Below are 22,413 nucleotides of genomic sequence, written 5' to 3'. Positions count from 1 at the left end.
TGAAACACCGGCCTGCATCTAATGTATATGAAAGATGGTGTTGCTTTTCCCACAAAAGAAATTGGGTTTGAAACAGAGACAGAAAATAAAAGGACCCTGCCCCCTCATACTGGCTTTTCAAAAGCTTTTTTAAAATAACCAGATGTATGTGCTTTGGGCCTCTGTCATACAAAACCTCCAAGAGCCCCATTCACATTCACTAATAATCATCCCACTTGGCTGTGAAAAAGGCTTCGACATTGTGCCCATCTAGATAGTCTCTCGTGGCTTGTGTTGACTGGTTCAGCAGAGCTCCTGTTGAGAGACAAAAGGGACAAGAGACTAATGCAGGCAAAGGACTTAAGCACAGGCTTAACTTTATGCATAGGAGCAGTTCGACTGACCCTTCATTACTTTGCTCGCCAAAATGCCTGCCCTTTTCCTTTTCTACTTATTCAGATAAGTGAATAGCATTATTTACACACCTACAAAAGCTGTATTTTTATTAAGAAAAATTAGTTCAACCCACAGCTAAATAAGCAACGACACATCCCCTTATCAACCGGCATATGAGCTCAGGAAGAAAAATTGTGTGGCCATTCCGCAGCTGCTAAGTCTGATTTCAGCAAATGCTTGGCTGCCTGGTTTATGTCCATACACAAAGGGTAGCATCTGTGCCCACTCACTCACCAGTTGATCCTGCCATTTTCTTTGGCTACATAGACCAAAGCATTACAGAGGTTTGCAAGATCTGCAGGACTTTTAAAGCAGGTTTTCCTTTTGCGTTAGCACAGAAGCATTGTCAGCGTGGGCTCATCTTATGTATTTTCACTGATTTGCCCTCAAAATATAGTACTCGAGTGGAATAAAAGATGATATACAGTTCACAGACAGATTCCTTGCTGCTATCTAAAATGACTCCTTTGCAGTGGACTTTTGTAAACACTCAAAGTCCACCATAGATGTCAGATGGTATGTTACACAAGCATATTCTGTGGGAAGACAAGCTCAGGAGAGAAAACTCAATCAAGAGTAGAAAAACAAAACATAGTTCAAGGAACAAATGGTTTGCTCCGTTTATAAAGTGGGTAACCAGTTGAGTTGTTCGAATTCTAGCTTGTCAACAACAGCATGTTTATTGATAGCAGGAAAAGGAAACAGGACACTTTTCACACTTTGATAGTGTGACAAAAACATCTCTGATAGAGATAAGAACTCTCAGATGGTAGTCACTTGACAAAGGGTGACTCAGCACCCCAAAAGGTCAAGCCCCAAAAGAGGTGGCATACCAGATCGATTGTGCCTCATGAGAGAGAGCCTACAAATTCCTGCTAGCAAAATAACCAGACAGCACGCAGAATTTTTGTGTTTGTTTCCTCATGAGAGTGATCTGCTACAAGAAGGGCAAAATCCTCATGGAATTATGCAGATTTAAACCAGTACAGAATCTCGCCTGAGTGTTGCCAATCTGCCTCTTGGAATCATTAGCGCAGACTATCTTCCTTAGGTTGTGGGAATGAGAAAAACCACTCCATGACCATTAAGGGCTCTGTATCCAAAGCCTAAAATCCGAGCACCACAATAGTTCTAAGGAAAAATGTTTGGTTCCTGACTCAGATTCACATTTCCAAACAGTCCCATGGGGGAAGATCCATAGCCCAAATCATGAAAATCATTCAGGTCATTATTTGAGTAAAAGCCTTCCCAGGTAAGTACCCTGGTATTAAATTAAATGAACAATTCCACTTCCTTCCACAGCGAGAGATTGTTATGCCATTTAGATCATAATTCTTCATCTCAGTATATGAAGTATTTGAATCTCACTTAATGCACAGGTGTAACATCTATGAATGCTGGAGAAGCAAAGTCCCTAGTTTTTTATTTTCACATTAAAGAATCACATGCAAAGATAATGAGTTGGCCTTTTGGTCCCCCACAATATTTTAAACAAGTCTACGCTGTTGATTTAACACAGCCACAATTTCTAGAGCACTACTCGGCACATATCTATAATCAGGAGTATTTTACAAAGGTAGTGCTTAACAATGTTAGATGAGGCATACCATGGCAGTCTTAGAGCCACCCTTATAACTAAGAATCTGCTAGTGAGAGTGCAAACTGTATTACACAAAGGATTCTCATCAAGTAAATCCACTTAGCTGGAAGGATCAAGATGGATTGGTGTTATATGGGAAATAGTCTTATAGCACTCAGAAGGATGGCGCTGGTGCTACCTTGTCTGTTAAATATCTTATCTATCTGTGATCAGATGTTCCTTAACCCCTTCACTGCAGACAGGAGTTGTAAACTCAGTGCTGAAGGAGTTTTGAGTGCTGATATATGCATACCTAAATAATGATGTTTTCTTTGACACAACCTAAACAAATCATATTGTTCTGGCTTTGGAGGTCCTAGTGCTATTTATTGGCATTAAGGTTTCCTGTGATTGTAAAATTCTACTCAGAGTGCACTAAACATGCAAATTGCCAATTAAAGTCCTTATATTTATACCAATATACATTTGTAAAAATTCCAACCCAAAAAAAAAAGAAAGAAATTCTACCGCGCCAGTATAAAAATTTTATATTGTTGAAATTAGAAACTAAAGACTTTTCCCAAAAGTGTTCAAAATTATTTTCTCCGTATTTTTAATATTCATAAAAGTGGCAAGAACAAAGTGAGGCAAATTTGCATTTCATATCTTACTAAAGCTACTCCACATATACATGATAACACATCCAGAGAACAATAAGATATCCTGTCACACATATATAGTTTCTAAAACTGCACAAAAGGAGGATTTCAGGGATGCATAAATTAACTTCCTATCTCTAAGGGCTTGTCTACACTACCGCGGTAGTTCGACGGCTGGCAATCGAACTTCCGGGTTCGATTTATCGCGTCTGGTGTGGACGCGATAATTCGAACCAGGAAGTGCTCGCCGTCGACTGCGGTACTCCACCTCAGCGAGAGGAGTACCGCGGAGTCGACGGGGGAGCCTGCCTGCCGTGTGTGGACCGCGTCTGAACCGCGGTAAATTCGAACTAAGGTATGTCGACTTCAGCTACGTTATTCACGTAGCTGAAGTTGCGTACCTTAGATCGAATTGGGGTGTTAGTGTAGACCTGGCCTAAATTATTAACCCAGACTATTCCTGGATGTGAACCAATATCAAATGACACAGGAAAACACACTATATATTTCACATTCCTTTCCCACGTAATATTGACAAATTAGCAGGCAGAGCTGAATGAATATTGGGAAATATTTTTCATTTGAATTTTTCTCAAATTCACTTTGGCTGGGTTCACTCCTATTTTGTGTTTGGGGTTGTTGTTGGTGGTTGTGAGCATTCATCCAATCTAGTATTAGAGGGGTAGCCGTGTTAGTCTGAATCTGTAAAAAGCAACAGAGGGTCCTGTGGCACCTTTAAGACTAACAGAAGTATTGGGAGCATAAGCTTTTGTGGGTAAGAACCTCACTTCTTCAGATGCAAGTAATGGAAATCTCCAGGTATACCTGCCTCTGGAGATTTCCATTACTTGCATCTGAAGAAGTGAGGTTCTTACCCACGAAAGCTTATGCTCCCAATACTTCTGTCAGTCTTAAAGGTGCCACAGGACCCTCTGTTGCTTCATCCAATCTAGGTTTCTTAGCACAAAAGCTTGTGGGAAACGACTGAATATGTATAGGAAGTGAATTTTTAAAATTAGTTCTCCCATAAGTTTTTCCACTAGACATCTGAGGAAGGTCCTGATTCGGGACAGCACATAAGCACTTGCTTAAGGACTGTCCGGAATATGGATGGATCTTAGTGCTTTCCTGAACTGGAGCTTATAAGAATTATACTTCTTCAGTCATGGAAGAGAAACTATATGACTTATGTGACCAATCATGACTAAGCAATGCCTGTTGAATTTTGGCAATGGCAAATTTCAAAAATCAAGCCACTGGGCAAACAAAAAGTGACAAAATATTTCACTGAATAATTACCAATAATAATGAATTTGCAAAAATTGCCATCTATTTGCAGATTTTCTGAGAACTGTCCTCCCCCCCTTATTTTAACTTCTGTTTATAGCAGACCCCAAATATCATCAATCTTCAACTGCTTTTGCAATCCAAATGTTATCACCCATAGGCATGTTTGTGGCACCATCTCTGTACAATCTTGTCAAAAAGGTAGCATGCTATCTATCAGTGCATACATTTTCTATAATTACACATATGATTTATTGGCTTTATAACTTAATTTCCTACCGCAACAACTTTAAACCATAATTCTAACTATGGCCTAGTCAGAGATGACATAAAACTCCAAAAATCACCTAATTTTCACCATTTTCCTTCACTTAAACTCAGGCATATCAGCTGCCAAGATATAATGGGCACATTTCAAACATTTTTCATGGTCTCTGAATTTCAGGGGTACAAAACAAGCATAATATTCAGACTAAAGGCCCAAAATGGCTCCAAAACACACATACAAAATGGGAAATGACTGCCTAGGAAGGAGTACTGTGGAAAGAGATCTGGGTGTCATAGTGGACCTCAAGCTAAATATGAGTCAACAATGTAACGCTGTTGCAAAAAAAACCAAACATCATTCTGGGATGTATTAGCAGGAGTGTTGTAAGCAAGACATGAGAAGTATCGGTAATTCTTCCACTCTACTCCGCACTGATTAGGCCTCATCTGGAGTATTGTGTCCAGTTCTGGGTGCCACATTTCAGAAAGGATGTGGACAAATTGGAGAGAGTCCAGAGAAGAGCGACAACAATGATTAAAGGTCTAGAAAACATGACCTATGAGGGAAGATTGAAAAAATTGGGTTTGTTTAGTATGGAGAAGAGAAGACTGAGAGGGGACATGATAACAGTTTTCAAGTACATAAAAGGTTGTTACAAGGAGGGAGAAAAATTGTTTTTCTTAACCTCTGAGGATAGGACAAGAAGCAACGGGCTTAAATTGCAGCAAGGGAGGTTTAGGTTGGACATTAGGAAAAACTTCCTAACTGTCAGGGTGGTTAAGCACTGGAATAAATTGCCTAGGGAGGTTGTGGAATCTCCATCATTGGAGATTTTTAAGAGCAGATTAAACAAACACCTGTCAGGAATGGTCTAGATAATACTTAGTCCTGCCATGAGTGCAGGGGACTGGACTAGATGGCCTCTCAAGGTCCCTTCCAGTCCTATGAGTCTATGATTCTATGATTGGCTTTAAATTCCATCCCTTGTTCTCTTCCTGCCCAAACCTTCCCTCTGAACTTGAACTGAATATCAAACAAACATTTTCCACTGTCCAAAACAGCTTAGTTAATAACTCTCTTTACTACTTTTACATTTTTTCCACATTGTGTGGGCTTCCGGCTAGGTCTGGAAGTATTGAAGTACCAAGAGAAAGGCTGTTTTTGATGGGACTCTCAGTCCAGCCACAAGGAGATATTATCCAAAATCTTGTGAGCAATCTCACTCAGTTTTGTATACCCAAGAGATTTGGATAAGTTCAGATAAGGACCTCACATTTTGGACAATTATCTGAACCAAACTAAATTGTTTGATGTTCAACACTCATTGAGCATTATTATCCACAACTCTGAATGAATCTGGAGCAGCATAAAAGAACGCAGCAAAAATCACAACTGTTTTTATAACATTTTCGTGTGTGGCATAGTTGTTAAGGTACCAACATGGCAAATGTGCACGTTTTAAAGTGACTTTGTGTGCCCTGATTACACAAAGCTATTTTCATGGAGCCCTGGACTCCACACGTACCAAAATTCTAACCCACATCTGGTTTTCATAGTTCAAATTGCTGCATGAAGCTCACTCACATTTTGGCATGTGCCAAAACTGTGGCTGAATAAAGAAAGCACTTGCCAAGTATATCCACTTTCTAAAACTAGGCATGTTAACAACTTCAGGATGCATAACTCAACCTCCTCTCTCACAGTTCCATTAGCAATAACCTGCTTTGTCACTGGAGCAATATAAACAACTGTAGTAAAAAAAAAAAAAAATCTAGAAAATCCCCCATGTGTTGTAATGTTTTCTCACAGAACTCTGGCAAATTAGCTGTAGTCATAAAAATTTGTCCTTTAAAAATTGCTTAGCATGCTTATTATAATTGAACCGAATGCAGTAAGTGTGCCTCTGCTGGGGCAGATATGAGTCCATCATGAGCTTATTGAGGAAGAGTTGTCTTGTGGTTAAGGCACTGGAGTGGGAGTTAGATCTCAGTTAAATTCCCAGCTCTGCCACAGACTCTCATGTGACCTTGAGTAAGTCACTCAGCACCTGTGCCTCAGTTTGCTATCTGTAAAATGGGGATGGTAATGATAGAAATGTAGGTCTGGAAGGGACCTCGAGAGATCATCACATACAACCCCATGTACTGAGGCAGAACCAAATAAACCTAGACCATCTCTGACAGGTGTTTGTCCAACCTGTTCTTAAAAACCTCCACTTATAGGGATTCCACAACCTCCCTTGAAAGCCTGTTCCAGAGTTCAACTGTCCTTATAGTTGGAAAGTTTTTCCTAACATCTAACCGAAACCTCCCTTGCTGCAGATTAAGACCATTACTTCTTGACCTACTTCCAACGGACATGGAGAACAACTGATCACAGTCCTCTTTACAACAGTCCTCTTAACGTATTTGAAGACTTATCAGGTTCCCCCTCAAGACCTTCATTTCTCAGAATTAAACACGTCCAGTGTTTTTAACCTTTCCTCGTAAGTGAGGTTTTCTAAACCTTTTATCATTTTTGTTGCTCTCCTCTGGACTCTCTCCAATTTGTCCACATCTTTCGTAAATGGAGCACCCAGAACTGGACACAGCACTCCAGCTGAGGCCTCACCAGTGCCAAGTAGAGCAGAACAATTACCGCTCATGTCTTACAATCAACACTCCTTTTAATAAAACACCCCACAATAATAACAGCTTTTTTTCTTTTTTTCTTTTTTTTTTGCAACTGCATCATGTTGTTGGTTCATATTCAATTTTTGACGCACTCTAACTCCCAGATCCTTTTCAGGAGTATGACCACCTAGCCCATTGTTCCCCATTTTGTAGTTTTACAATTTGTCCATGTTTCCACTTTTTGTTTTGATTTTCAGATCACTAAAGAGCTCTCAGTGGAACTACATTGGCCTCTCACTATTCTTCCTAATACCTCTTTTCAAATTACCTTTGTCTGTCTTGTTTATTTAGACCACAAGGTCTTCAGGGCAAGGAATGTCTTTTTCTATGTGTTTATACAGAACCTAGCATAATGTGGTCCTGCTCTCTTTTTGAGGCCTCAATGTGCTACTCTAATACTACTAATAATAAATTGAGCAGTCCATATAACAGGTCATCGTACTGTACCAGAAGTGCCACCATGCAATTAGGTCCAGCTTCTGCTATTGTCTTAGCTCTCGCCAACAAAAATCTATCTATACTCCCGAATATTTGCTAATCATACAGGACCAATATTAGGGTTATGCAAAATGTTTGTATAGAACTGAAGCTGCCCCGAGTCACTAGGGTTCAATGTTCCAGGGAGGTTGCACACCTCATCCTAGGTTGACAAAATTGAAAAAGACTACGGCTGAGAAGTTTTCACAATCTGTCCATGCCCTCCAGAACATCTCCTCTATGACACCCACCCAATTACTTCTGCTCCTTCTTAGGCCCAGACAGCCCTCCACTCACCATGAAATGTCTTCAAGGAAGGATGGGGCCTCCCTCTATGTCCTTGGGTCAGGTAATCAAGCTCCCCTTCATCTCAATTACTATTAAGTAGGTCTCATTTTTGCAAATATTGAGGATTTGGGACCCAGTTCTGCAAAGCACTTAAACATGTGCTTAACTTCAAACACATGAGTAATCCCATTCATTTACTTTTAAGTCTCACAGGCTTACCGTTAAGAATATACTTAAGTGCTTAGATGTGGAGCTAAAGTGCTCAGCACCTTGCAGGATTAAAACCATAGGAGATTGATGCAATGATCTCACCTGACCTCAGAAACCAAGAGTCCCAGATCTGGCTCAGATACTACAAAGATGTGGGCCATATATATTGTAGCTAAATAGACAGATATTAAGGACTTTGCAAAACAAACGAAACACGTAAACCTTCCTCCAGAGAGCTTAAAATCTAAATCTAGACAACAAGTAAGAGAAACAAACGTCTGTAAGGAAAAGGGAAGATGAAGGTTATGGGTGTGGTAACTCATTGTGGGATCATGAGTCTGCAGCTTCATTTACTTTTTTGTATACTTCTCCCCTTTCTCCCATATTGCTTCCCCGCATATGTCACTGGAAGGACATGGGAGATGTGGGTTAGCACTCATGGGCCTTATAGAGAGAGTGAGTCTTCAAGAAAGATTTGCCTGAGGAGATGAAAGGAGCCTCCGTTACTTTCCAGGCTTTCCATCAGGCCTTCAGTAAATGTCGCTCCCTTCCTTTTAGGGTCCAATGCTGTGAGGTGAATCCTGTGGAGTGTGGAGCACCTCAACTCCCATTGAAGACACTGGGTGTTAAAGGGCACTTGGTACTTTTCAAGAGACACTCAACAACTTGAAGGGCAGAGCTATGAAGCAGGTGCAGAGAAATAGACCTACTGCTATTTAGTAGGGGCAGGTGGTTCTCCAGTATTTAATGAAACATAGAAGTTCAAGGCTTATTTGGGATCAATTAAATGTGAAGATTATTGCATACAGGCAATTTCTCTCTCTATTTCCTGTTTAGAGAAGAACAAGGACAATCAAATGCAAGAAACAATATTAATGCAACATTGTGATTGTCCAATTAATACCCCAAATTGTCAGGAATGCAAAAGTTAAGAATCCAAGAGCTACAGTTACTTGATGGCATTGCATACACATAATATTTCTGACTCCTATTTTCCTTGTCAAATGAATAGCTTAATATATTACTATTCATGCTGGACCATCCATGCCACAAAACATACAGGCTGTGCAATGCAGGGGAGTTAACATGGTCATTAGAACCCCTAACTTTTGCATTTCCTGATGGCTTGTAATTTTTAACTGTGATGATCTTAATGTTGCATAAATGTAGCTACCGGTAATTTGTTTTTCTGTTTGCTTTGTATTCAGTTTTAATATGATTGTACCAAGCTTCCCATTTCCAGCTACACAATATGAACCAGGAAACATTCACAAAGGAAAAACCTTTACCAGTTGCAGAGTAATTATTTATCAAAAATAAACTCTGTGTGTGTGTTTATCCATACATACACCCCCAGTATATATATATATATATATTGCAGGAGTGCCATACTGGGCACACACTAAGAACTCCCCACACACCCATTCGGAACCAAGGGATCTCGTAGGAGTCAAGGCCAGGACTTTAATGCTTTGCTACCGTTTCTGACAAGGCAGCCTCCTTCTTTGAAAAGGACGAGCTAGAGCCATCTTTCAGGAGTTTTCTTTCCCTGACAGAAATCAGCAGGGTTAGAATAAACTGCATAAGTTATCAGCTCCTCAGGAAAGAACATGAAAAAAGCCCTTCTATCACTTAATGAAAAATAGCTTCTTTTTTGGACAGAACTTCATAGGCTTGCAATCAAGCCGTGGCTCCCCCCTCCCTTCCTTCCTTGACGTGCCATAGAGGCAAATCAAGTCGGCATCTATTAATAATATTTTCCCCTGCTCCTTTCATTTCTCTGCATGTCCTACCACTGTCAGGCCCCGTGATGGAGCAGCGCCTTTATCTCGTCCGAGTCTGGTCTGTCAGGGTGATAAACAATTCTAACAAGAATCAGAATAAAGATCTTCCCAGTAGACTCGGCGGAGAGATAGAGGCTTTTCTCATTTTCTCGACGGAAAAAAAAAATTTAATCTAGCAGCTCCGGCTTTTTTCAAGCGTCACATTCAAAGAGATGCAAATTTGTCAGAGCTGAGACCCCGGCTGACTCTCAGCACTGCGTGAATGTCAAAGGGGGGACTCGAAGTCTTTGACATCTCTGCCTTTTTTGGGGGCTATCTGCTGAAATAAAAAAAGCGGGGGGAGAAAGAAAATGCTTTGTAGTGTATGTTTCAACAATTTTCATAAGTTTTCTTCTGAAATAAAATAGTGCCGTTGGGAAGGTAAAGAAAGTGAGAGAGAGAGAGAGAGAGGAAATGATGTGCAAAAGAGAACATAAACTTGTCCATTTGGATTTAACCGTGCAGTGTTAATAGTAACATTATTATTTGGAAAGAGTTAATTTAAGGGCATGGGCAGCTTTTTAAAAACTTTTTAAAATCAGTTTACATAACTTGATGCTTCATCGCTTGGTATGTGTGTATTAATATTGTATAGCTATGCTAATATGTTTATGTATGTGTGACTCTACTGTATATGTGCACCTATAGGCGTGTGTGCGTGTAGATCTATAAGTGTGTATGCATATATGTGCTTATGTGTATCTTTTTATATGTTCTTTATCCATGTGTTGACCATGTTTGCAGTACAAGTCAAATATACAGGCAGTCCATACCCTGAAGATCTTACAATTTATATAACACACACTTGAAAGTTCAGAGGCGGAAATAAGTTGGAGGTATTTATTTTTAATTTGCTTATGATTTTTTTTTTTACTCGTATTGTCAAGCTGTGGCTTAGTGAAATGGGCTGGGAAGGGTACATGCTCTATATTTCATAGAGTGCCCTTCAGGCCTTGCAGCTGTCTCACAATCACAGGTGTTTTTCTTAAAGCTCCTAGCTCCTGGACTCATGTGATGGAATACATAAGATTCTCTGCTTTCATTAAAAGTAAGTAAGAAAGAAATGTCTAGTCTTCGTGCTTGCAGAGAAGAGCATGAAAACATGAGCCCAGTGTATCTGAAGGGCTTGAAAGCCAGAAGGCAAATAAAAATAACCCAAAATGTATTTTTTTTTAATAAAATCCCATAATTTTCAATCCAAGCTTGTGATTTTTTTGGAACCTGAACAATGATTTTTGAATGTTCGGAGTTGACAATATTGAATAAGCAACTTGTGGATTTAGGCTCAGTCTTGGAAGATGTGTATGGGGGATGGAGATTGGCTACCAACCCAAAGAGTCTGATCTGACATTGTTTGGCAGGATTTGAACCCATTTGCTGCTGGTCCTGAATGCTGTGGTGGAAGGTTGTGACTTGAAACTTCCAATTGGCCCCTTTTATTTATTATCCTTTAAGTACTTTCAACAGCACATTCTGTCGGGCCCAATTCTATGCCCATTTCCAATGTTCCAGGAGTTGGAACACATGCTGCTCCCTGAAAAAGCAAGGCTCTTGCTTCTTCTTCTAGTACAGCCCCCTCCTCCAAGAACCATTAGATGCTCAACTTCAGTTTCTGACTCTCAAAAATACAAGGCCCCGATCCTCCTCTCTCACCCAAGACTGACAGGATCCACCATAACTCCTCAAAAATCCAGGGGCTCCAATTCCTTCCAAAAAGATATCAAGAGTCATACCCCTTGTCCCAAACCTCAGGGATTCCAGCCCCATCTCCTCAAAATTCCAAGGCTCTGATCTCATCTACCAACCTCTGTCCAAATAGCAAGGGATCCAGTGAAATTCCTCTGATCTGACATCCCAAAACAAAAGAACTTCAGTTTTCACAGACATCTCTCCCCACAAAAGCAGTGAGATCCCCAAACACAACCTCAACCCTAAAAAAGAATGTGTTGACACAAACGCAATACCATCAACAGCAGGACCAGCTCTTAGCTACATGTACACATGCAACCACATGGTCTCAGGAGGGGATCTGTTCTCAGTTATCTGTTCTGTTTGAGGCTCTGTATTGGAAGAATATTTCCCTTTTAAAGTAATGAAAGGATATGAAGTTCTAAAGAAGTGGCATATTATGTTTTACTGAGAGGTAGAACTTTGGGCCTGTTAAACAGCTCCATTAATTTTATGGAAAGTCAACCAGCCAGCATCCCCACAACAAAGCACAGTAGAGAAATGATACACTGTCATATTTTTTATCCTTGTGTGTGATTGTAAGCGCAACATTATTTTTATTGGAGTGTTTAAATTCTTCTCTGGCCGTACTCAAAAGACAATAGTGCCTCAGCTCACTGGGAATAAATTCAGAGGGATCAGTAGGTCCACACCTTAATAAAATGATGCCCAAGTTTTTAGAAGAATTGGATCAGACTTATGTATTCGATAATAAAAATCTCCTGCCAAACATTCACACAGAAATAGGGAGTATTTATTAAAGACAAAGCTCAGGGTATATTTAAGTGCTGCTGTTCAATAACACAGTAATACAGAGAAAATACATGACAACAGCCTGATCCAGAGGTCTGATTGAATTCTGCCCAGTCCAGGATGCCAAGAAGAGGGGCATTCTGTGCTCCCCCAGCCCCTCGGCCCTCCGGAGCCATTTCAACCCTCGGTGTAAATTATGGTAACCTGCAGTGACCCGAAAAAAAGCTTTGGATACAACTACCTTCTTTTGCAACGTGCTCTGAGATCTACCAAGGAAAAGTGATATATAAATGCCAAAAACTATTGTGTCAGGCCCAAATCCAAAGATCCTACCTCAATCCATGCCTCTTAATATTTCTAATGTGTGAGCAAAAGATGAGCACCGAGTATTGGAAATTACCTATTTTCTACCACAGTTAAATCCAAATGCAGGTCACACTCATTCAGGCACATTACACTCATTTTGCAACACTGTTGTTGAAAACAGGGAGCACTGTGCACTGTTACTTATAATCAATGCAAGCAATAAATCTCTCATTTCAATAGTAAAATGGCTATCACCAGTGCTTATTAGCAATGATTAATTTGTAAGGGAGTTGGCCTAAAAACTCCACTGTATACCATCTGTGTAAGCTCAAAAGCTTGTCTATCTCACCAACAGAAGTTGGTCCAATAAAAAATATTATTTCATGCATCTTTTTCTCTCTCGGCCACAAATGAGGAAGAAAATGTTAGAATTATGTGGCTAATTGTTACACCAGAGGTCTCAGATAACCTGCATTTTACATTGTCCAAAGAATGCTTCCATTCCTTGCTTTGTGAACTTGTAATAAGTTGGGTGACAGAAGGTTAATTCAGCAGGAAGTATCAGTGGCTTTCTGGAGTGTACAGATTCTGAATGGTGTTTTCAGGGATAGTCTTGTGATAAGTAGATCTATCCTAGAGAAAGGGGGTTTGTCATGCAAGATAAACCCGCCTGCTCAGTGGAGATGCACAGCTGCATGAAAATGGAGCTCTTCACCTCTTGCAATGATTCTGCTACTGGCAGTTCCCAATACAGTCCATGTCTTGGAATCCAGGAGCCCAGAGAGCAGATTGTAGTGATAAACAAAAGATAACCAAGATCTACACAAGGGCTTCAATGGTGGGAATGGAGATGAAAGGATGGATTTTCAGAGATGTAAATGAAGAAGTAATATTTAGCGACAACCTAGAGGGAAAGAGAAGGTAAGAGAGGAATCTAAGATGACACCAAGGTGCAAGCCTAGGTGTCAGTGAAGAGTGTGCAATTATCAAAAGTAATGTGGGAGGGAGGGTGTGAGAATTTTTGGTGGGTAAATGAGGAGTATAAAAATAATGTGGTATCCTGTAGCTGCTGGAAAGAGGACAATTGCTCCTCTGAACAGGGAGCAACCTCCATATCTGCGTAGCCCAGGAGCCCTAGCATCTGCAGAGGAAAATTGTTCTGGACAGGACCCTAATATCATAGTAAATCTAGTGAAATGCATCTCAGAAATGGGTTCCTCAAGTTAGACTCCCAAGCCCATATTTAGGCACCTAAAGAAGTGTCCTGACATTTTTTTTTTTAAGTGCTGAGCACCCAGCAGTTCCCTCTGAGATCACCGGAAGTTGTTGGGTGCTCAGTGTTTTTGAAAATCAGGCCACTCCTTCAGGTACATAAAGATGGGCTCAGGAACCCATTTCTGAGAATCTTGGCCTATGATTTTTGTGCCTGTGTGAAACAGTTTCCAAATCTAATTGTTCAGGTTTATTATTGTTTAATTGTTTTTTAAAGTATTGTTCAAAGCCGGTGCTGTTCTTCCTTTGCTAAGCAATCAATCCACTTTCTTGAGTTATTTCTAGAAACACATGTTGGACTGAATCGGAACCCAGGCGACTGAGTTAAAACATGCAGTATGCATCACTAAGTCCTAACTGCAGATCACATCACACTCTAATGTAATGTGATCTGCCAGAAAATTATAAGAACCCAGCAAGAAAAAACGTGCTCTATTTGATTGTTCATAAGTTATGCTGCTCACAGAGCTTGCAAACAAATTTTGTGTAGGGGGGAAAAAAACCTTCACGCACAACATCTCCTACTGACACCGAGTATGAACTCCATTATATACACGTTTCACATACACTGGAGAAACAAAGAGAGAGTAAAGTAAGGCATTGAGGAATTCAGCTCCCGGCCCAAGGAAAAGGATCATTCTCTTTCATCATTCATGAAGGAATGGGGCTTTTCCATCTAGTCATAGCAGCTACAGTTAGAAGAGAGTGGTGTTAGGTTTTATTTTAAAAGTCAGTGTATTTTAGAGATTTATCCTCATTTAACAGCAGCGTAGCATGAGGCCAGTAGAAATTTGTCTGGAATCTCTTCAATTGAAATTAAAATGTGTTAGTATCAAAATCCACAAGAAGTTTGCGGAGACTTTTATGAAGTATCACAATTCAGATTTCACCAGAAATAGAAATTAGACAGATACTTGATCTGCACAATAAACATTTATAGACGTTGAAGCAGTTGCCTCTCTACATACGCATCTATCTGTCATTAATTGAAATGACCCCCGTACATATATAAGGCCAAATCCTGCTCTCTGTTTCCATGGTGTAACTCCACAGAATTCAGTGGTAACATTCCGGACCTAATCTGTATAACTAAGGGCAGCGTGTGGCCCATAGCATAGAATCTGATTAAATAATTCATGCTGCAGTAGGATTTGTGCAATGGGTAACAGGTTTATTATTATTATGGAGTCAATCTAATCATCAGATGATTTATATGGCTGGTTCTGTTCCCTGTCATCTGCATTAGGGCTACAACTACATTGTAGGGCCCAGTCTTGGAACCCTTACACATGTGAGTATCCCTTATTCATGCTAATGGAGTGGGAACGGTTGGTAGGTTTAGCCCCACGTTTACAAACTGTCTACATTATTTTAGAAGTCATGTCAGGTACAGTTTATTCCAAGGTTTACTTTCAAATTTTAATCAGAAAACACAGAAGGGATATGCAGTTTAGATTGAAATATTCTTTCACCTTGTACTCTGCCCAGGTTGACTTACCGTGGGCTGATATAACTGGCAGAAGTTACAGCGTGCATGATAGAGGAAGGCTGGACACAAACTAGAGGAAACACATAAAGAAACATTTATTTAAAAAAAGTAAATCAACCATAAAGATCCTCCCAGTAGACCTGGGAGATGGAAGCCTTTCTCATTTTCTCCATGGCAAAATTTAATCTAGCGGCTTGGCTTTTCAAGCATCATATTCAAAGAGATGCAAATTTGTCAGAGCTGAGACCCCAGCTGACTTTTAGCACTTTGTGAATGTCAAAGGAGCTTAAAGGTTGAAATGTCTTTACCTCCCTCCATCCTAAGTAATTCAAAAACAGGCTGAAAACATGAGCCACCTCTACCTGTTTGTTCAGAGAGCTATATTACATGTGTATCTGCTGGCTATAAAACTGTTTGTGTTTTAAATAGAAAGCACATATGGAGAAACAAAAGTGCAATTGAAAAATTCACTATCACAGAATCACAGCAATGGGGGCGGGAGCGGAATGGGAAGGAGGAATGAGGCCCCTTCAAACCAACCCCATTTCTGATTAACTGATTTCAGAACTAGTGTTAAGGCAGGAGTAATCTCACCCTTTCATATGATCCACTTTGTACAATCCCCTTAGGTAATATATCTAATGTATTTACAATAAAAATAAAGAAGGCCTTAATTACTACTCCATATAAGGGCTCGGCCACTGGTGAGATATACATTACAGTGCAGGTGTTGACTAAATGCAACTCCATGGGTTTGTTTCATTTGTCTCTCATGCGATGTAAATATCAATCTACTAATGGAGTTTCTGTTTAGAGGGGATAGGAAAAAAAGAAAAATAGAATTGAACAGATTGAGATAGATTAGTCCTGTTTGCCAAAAAATGGCCAAATATATCTATATATAGATATATATGGACAAATATAAGGAGATTTAAGCTTAACTATATGAATAGGATAGTTATTAAATATAATTAACACATATATGATCTCTGTGAAGGGAACCCCCACACCGCCTTTATTAAACAGCTGCTTCAGTCATTGAACTACAGCTCTCACGCTGGACCTAGAATAAGAATTTTAGAGGAGTCTTTCTTTTCACTTAATTTATCAGTCCTCTTGACAATGAGTTTGGTGGGAAAGGATGACTGTCTCTTTAAGAAAGTAGTTTGGGCAGTGCTTTTTGGTTCTTAAGTCTGGAGACAGTGGCATTAGATTGATTAGGTGTGTACATGTTGGCTGAGAAAGCTGTAGAAAGGGGAATGGAAGTGTTTGACAAGATGAAAGACTATTCAACATGTTAGACAGCTGGTTGAGTGAAAAGATCTATAACAGCACAGTAAAATATACTCAACAGTAAATGATACCTTCACTGCAAAAACTACTACAAGTTAGGTCACACAATTTTAGCCTAGCATGACAGGTTCAACCAAACAAAGTTTTAAAACACACAGTTAATGTGTGTGTGCCTAGAAATAGACTGATAGTATTGGAGAAATTTAGACAGACAGGGGTTCCCTTTTCCAAATCTATTGGTGACTATGTAAAGTTCTTGGGCCGGATTCTGATCTCAGTTACACCAGTGCATATCTGGAGTAACTGCACTGATCTGAGCAGTTATTTCTGATGTAAGCGAGGTCAGAATCTCTCCCTTCCTTAACCAGTATACTTGTTATAGATTAGAAAATCAACACTTTCAGGAAGTAATGCTGTTAGGGAGATTGTGATCCCTCTTTCTGGGATCCTGGAGTGAGCGATGCATCCTATAAATGCTTGTGTGAATGCATGTATGTCATGTGTTCAGATTTGCACATGAAGCCTTTATAATTACCATGTGATTTTCATAATGAACTAAGCACAACATGCTGCAGGATGACAGAAATTGCAAAGTGTCAGGTGTAGAATATTTAGAGAACATATAAACAAAAATGGATAATGAGCATTCCTTTATTAAACAAAAGAAACGGGATTTCAGGAGGTGTTCTGGTGATGGGTTTGCAGAGGCTGTGGTAGAAGGCTGTGAAAGTAGTTTAAACCAAAGGATGCTTTTCCCTGTAGTCAATAATAGGACAATTAGAGCTAGATGCAGTTGGCTAATCTCACTTGATTATTCATGTTGCCATGATCACCCCATATAGCACAGATTGTACCAAACCAGCCTTTTAGTCAGTGGCAAGTATGGTATGAGAAGCTTGAAACATTATCAGAATAGCCCACATTTCTTTTGTTTCCCCATTGAATAAAAATAACAGGTTATATGTCAATGGCTGTCAATGAAAGAAGGAAATGAAGGGCGTGATTCTCATTGACACTTATAGCTGCTTTACACCGATCTGACTGAATCCATGTACATTTAAGGTCCCTTTACATTGCCAGAGCCTTGTAAAGGGATCTTAGTGTAAATGAGAATCGAGCTCTAGTGTTTGGGGCTTTCAAAAAAATATCTTTTAAAAAAACTTAGGTTCTTCTCTGCCTCTGATGATTCAGTGAAGATGTAGGGGCGTCAAAGTCTTCATTACATTTTGTTTAGAAGAGCAAAGAAATATCATTTATGTGCAATCAGCTCCGTGGTTCAATACCCATTATGTCAGCTCTTTTCATCACAAGGCTTCAGGGACAGAAAAGCAGACATTTGTTAACCTGGGTTTACTGTATATTTGATTAAAAGGTATTTTTCACCATTAATGTTAATACATATTTTCTTAATTATAAAGGCCTAAAGGGATGTCAGGCCAAACAAACCATTAGATTGTCAGAACATTAATAATCTATTAGGATAAATAGAGCCTCTCATCCAGTATAATAGGCCGCAAAGCATAGTTTAAAGATTAGAGCAGGGGACTGGTAGTCAAGATGCTAGGGTCTCTCTTCCCAACTCTGCCAGCAACCTGCTGTGTGACCTTGAGAATGTAGCTCCACCTTTATCTGCCTCAGTTTACCCATTCGTAAAAGTCTGCAGAGTGCTTTAAGATCTTCAGATGAAAGAGGCTACAAACCAGCAACGTATGTATTAATTATTTTCATTCTGAGAAGAAATTAGTGCATTTCAAATGTAAATGTGTTTTTAAAAAAATCTGTAATGTCAGAAATGCCTTTTTTTAAGAAGCATATACTTATAAAATGAATGGAATATTGAGAAATGATTCAACCAATCTAACTGATTAATATACAGGTCATTAATTCTCAAGAAGAGTCCGGAGTACGCCAATAGAAACTGCATCACTCAAAGAAATATATCCACAACCTATATTTTCTTTTCTGAGCAGGGAAGAGGAATTTTCCATTTTCCTCTCACAGTAATAATGACCCCAGCACAGAGGTGGGTTTTCCTGTGGATTAATGGTCAGCCGGGTTTAATACCCTGATGTCCTGGTTAGGGCCATCACGCCTCCACACCTGGTCATTATTCCAAGGAACTGCCCTGTGCGTTGCTTAAATCACTCTGAGGTTCCACTCTACTGGAATTAGAGGTTCACTCTCCAGGCCTACAGCCTGATGGCTAAATCACTGATTCTCTAGCCACTTTCTAGTTCAAATAGAGGCAAACACAGGGTGAAGCAGAGGAATTAAAAAAATATCCACATATTGACAATGCTTTCAAATTGCAAACATCAACCTTTTTAAATCTATTGATGTTCTGGGAGAAAAAAGCTATGGACTTGACGCTTTAGATCCCCACTTCAATAGTTTAGATTAGCTTTCTTTATCAATTTAGATTAACTCCCAGATTTATAGGGCTCCATGTGTAGTTGGAACCCAAAGACTCAGGGGCAGACTACCTGGAGTTTGTCTCAGGGCACATCTGCATTAGCAACTGTACATATGTTCATGTTGTGATTGTACCAAACCCCCCCTGTATTAGCCACACCTAAATCCCAGAATCACATGTGTGAAGGCTAGTAGAGGGTGAGTAAACTAGTACCCCTGAGGGGTGTGGATAAATGCACAATTGAGGCTGTGTCTCAGCCCTCTACCCATGCCAGTGTACAGTATGGCCAAGGGTAAGGATCATGTACCAGGTCTCAAGTTTCAATAGTCCTTCACCCTGTGATGGGTTGGATCACAGAAACCCCATTGGGAGCTGCCACCCAATGTGCAAAGACTACCCCTGCTTCTGTTTTCCCTGCCAGCGCAGGACTCCAGCACCCTGTCTTGCCAGGCCAGACACTCCTGTCTGCTCCAACACAGACCCAGGGTCTGAATCACTTGTCCCAGAGCTGCAAGTTTACCTGAAAACAGCTCACAGAAGTGTGCTTGTCTCTAGCACTCAGATGCTCAACTCCCAATGGGGTCTAAACCCAAATAAATCCATTTTATCCTGCATAAAGCTTATGCAGGGCAAACCCAGAAATTGTTCGCCCTCTATAACACTGATAGAGAGATATGCACAGTTGTTTGCTCCCCCAGGTATTAATACGTACTCTGAGTAAATTACTAAATAAAAAGTGATTTTATTAAATACAGAAAATAGGATTTAAATGGTTCCAAGTAGTAACAGACAGAACAAAGTAAGTCACCAAGTAAAATAAAATAAAATGCGCAAATCTATGTCTAATCAAACTAAATACAGATAATCTCACCCTCAGAGATGCTTCGGTAAGTTTTTCTCAGACTGGACACCTTCCAGGCCTGGGCACAATTCTTTCCCCTGGTACAGCTCTTGTTCCAGCTCAGGTGATAGCTAGGGGATTCTTCATGATGGCTTCTCTCCCTCTCTCCTCTGTTCCACCCCTTTATATATCTTTTGCATAAGGCGGGAACCCTTTGTCTCTCTGGGTTTCCACCCCCCCTCACTGGAAAAGCACCAGGTTAAAGATGGATTCCAGTTCAGGTGACATGATCACATGTCACTGCAAGACTTCATTGCCCACTTGCCAGCACACACATATACAGGAAGACTAACAGGTAAACACAGTCATCTGCAGACAATGGTCCTTGTTAATGGGAATCATCAAGATTCCAAACCATCATTAATGGCCCACACTTTACATAATTACAATAGGCCCTCAGAGTTATATTTCATATTTCTAGTTTTAGATACAAGAGTGGTACATTTATACAAATGGGATGATCACACTCAGTAGATTATAAGCTTTGTAATAATACCTTACAAGAGACCTTTTGCATGAAGCATATTCCAGTTACATTATATTCACTTATCATATTTTTATAAAACTATTCCAGTTACATTATATTCACTTCTTATTATGTTTTTATAAAACCATATAGCCTGCACAATGTCACACACCCCTATTCCCACAATACACTGAACCCTTTTCTGCCTGTCCCTTGTCTAATCTATAAAGGTCCCTGTCCTCCCGTTTTCACCAGCAGTCGTGAGCTGCACTGACCACATCAGAACAGCTACACTCTCTATAGACCAAAACAGGTGAACATGGATCCTGCTCTGAGAGCAGCCCCCTGGCTCGCCGACCACACCTTGGTGCTTATTAACATATGATCAGAGTACAACTTCAGCCTGGAGTGGCAGAACCATTCACCTGTGCTGGGGAATTTGATAGAGGCTGGAACAGGCGGGCATTGAGTCGACTTTGGCCCAGAGCTAGGAACATATCAAGCACCTGAGGCTCCTGTACAGGAAGGCAGAAGACTCCAACAGTCACTCCAGGAGGGCTCAGTGTAAATGCCCCTTCTACAAAAAGCTTGACCTAACACTGTTAAGGGCTCCCGGAGCCTGGAGTGGCTCACCAGCCCCTGCTCCACATTGCCAGCCTCACTGTCTGCCAGGATGCTGATGGGGACATGGGCAAGAAGCCAGCATGAACTACCAAAGATGCCCTGAAAGACCTAGAGGACGAGAAGCATGTGATTTACACTTCTATCTGGAGAAGCCAGTTGAGGAAGCTCCCTTGACTGTCAGGATTGAGAACGTTCAACTGAACCTGATTACTAACCAGGCCAGTTTCCAGGCTAATCAATGAGCTCAGCTGAGTTGTAGTAGCATTGCTTGATTGGAATGCTGAAGGCATCCATCAGGTCTGCTTTTGAGTTCAGCAGCAACAGCCAGTTGCAAGCTGGTCAATGCTTTTTGCTCCAGCTCTATTCCCAACTCTCTCCTGCTTTGTTCCTGTCCTGTTCCAGCCCTTCTCCAGTCCTGCCCCAGCTTTACTCCTTTCCTGTTCCAGCCCTTATTTCCCTTTCTGGATCCTGGCTCTGGAGCCAACTCCTGGCTCTGGTTAGCGTCTCCTGACACCAGCTCAGACTGATGGCTCGGTTCCCAATTCCTGACTCAGGCTCTGACCCATTGTTCTGGTTTCCAGTTTCTGACTTCAGCTCTAACCCTTGGCCTGCGGTGCCAACTCCTGGTGCTCAAGCCTGGTTCTAACCATTGAACAAGACTTCCAGCTCCCCTGTCACTGATGAACCCAAGGAGGAGCCTGAGCCATGACAATAACCAGAATCCACGGCCAGTAAGTTACAATGAACCACCACCCTCCCCACCAATATCCCCTCTTTCTCTGGTGCTATATTCCTGCTTTTAAACCCAGTCCCCACTCTGCTCCACACCAAAACAGTCCCCAAGGAAGACACAGCTATAAATCAATTCTTTGACTTCCGATGAACCACTATTACGCATTTGGCTAAAACTATGTCTTAAAAACAGATTATTAACGAAAAGTCATTGTGCCCCTGTGTCTGTACATTTCTCAGCCAGCAGTCAGGCAGCGATGGTCTTGGGGCCATGCAGACTGGGTGAAGGGATGGGACAGGTGGGTTAGAAAGGTGCCAGTTGGGGATGGGACAATTGTAGAAAACTTATCATTGTCTAAAGTTAGTAAGAGCTGTCTTTTGTCCCTTGGAAAATTACACAGTTTCAATGCTTCTCCCACGCCTCTGATCTTACCGTCCCCTTACAAACAGGAGCCGTGTGGAATTGGATGAGACGGTTAGGGTCAGGGCCGGCTCTAGCTTTTTTGCCGCCCCAAGCAAAAAAAAAGGGCGCTGGACTGCCGAAGCAAAAAAAAAAAAAAAAAGGGAGCCGCAGGGAGCGCGTGGAGGGCGGTCAAGGCGGCTCCCAGGGGGGTGAAGGGCAGCGCTGCAGCCCGCTCGCAGCCGGGAGAGAGGTGCTCCCCCCTCCAGTGCCTCTCTCCTCCGGTGCCTCTCCTGGCCGGGCAGGCGGAGCCCCCGGGGGCTGCAGGAGGTGCTGGC

Source organism: Terrapene carolina, unplaced genomic scaffold (assembly GCF_002925995.2).
Source record: "Terrapene carolina triunguis isolate 2854851 unplaced genomic scaffold, T_m_triunguis-2.0 Scaffold96, whole genome shotgun sequence".
In the NCBI taxonomy this organism is placed as follows: Eukaryota; Metazoa; Chordata; order Testudines; family Emydidae; genus Terrapene; species Terrapene triunguis.
Note: the sequence above shows the minus strand (reverse complement) of the source record.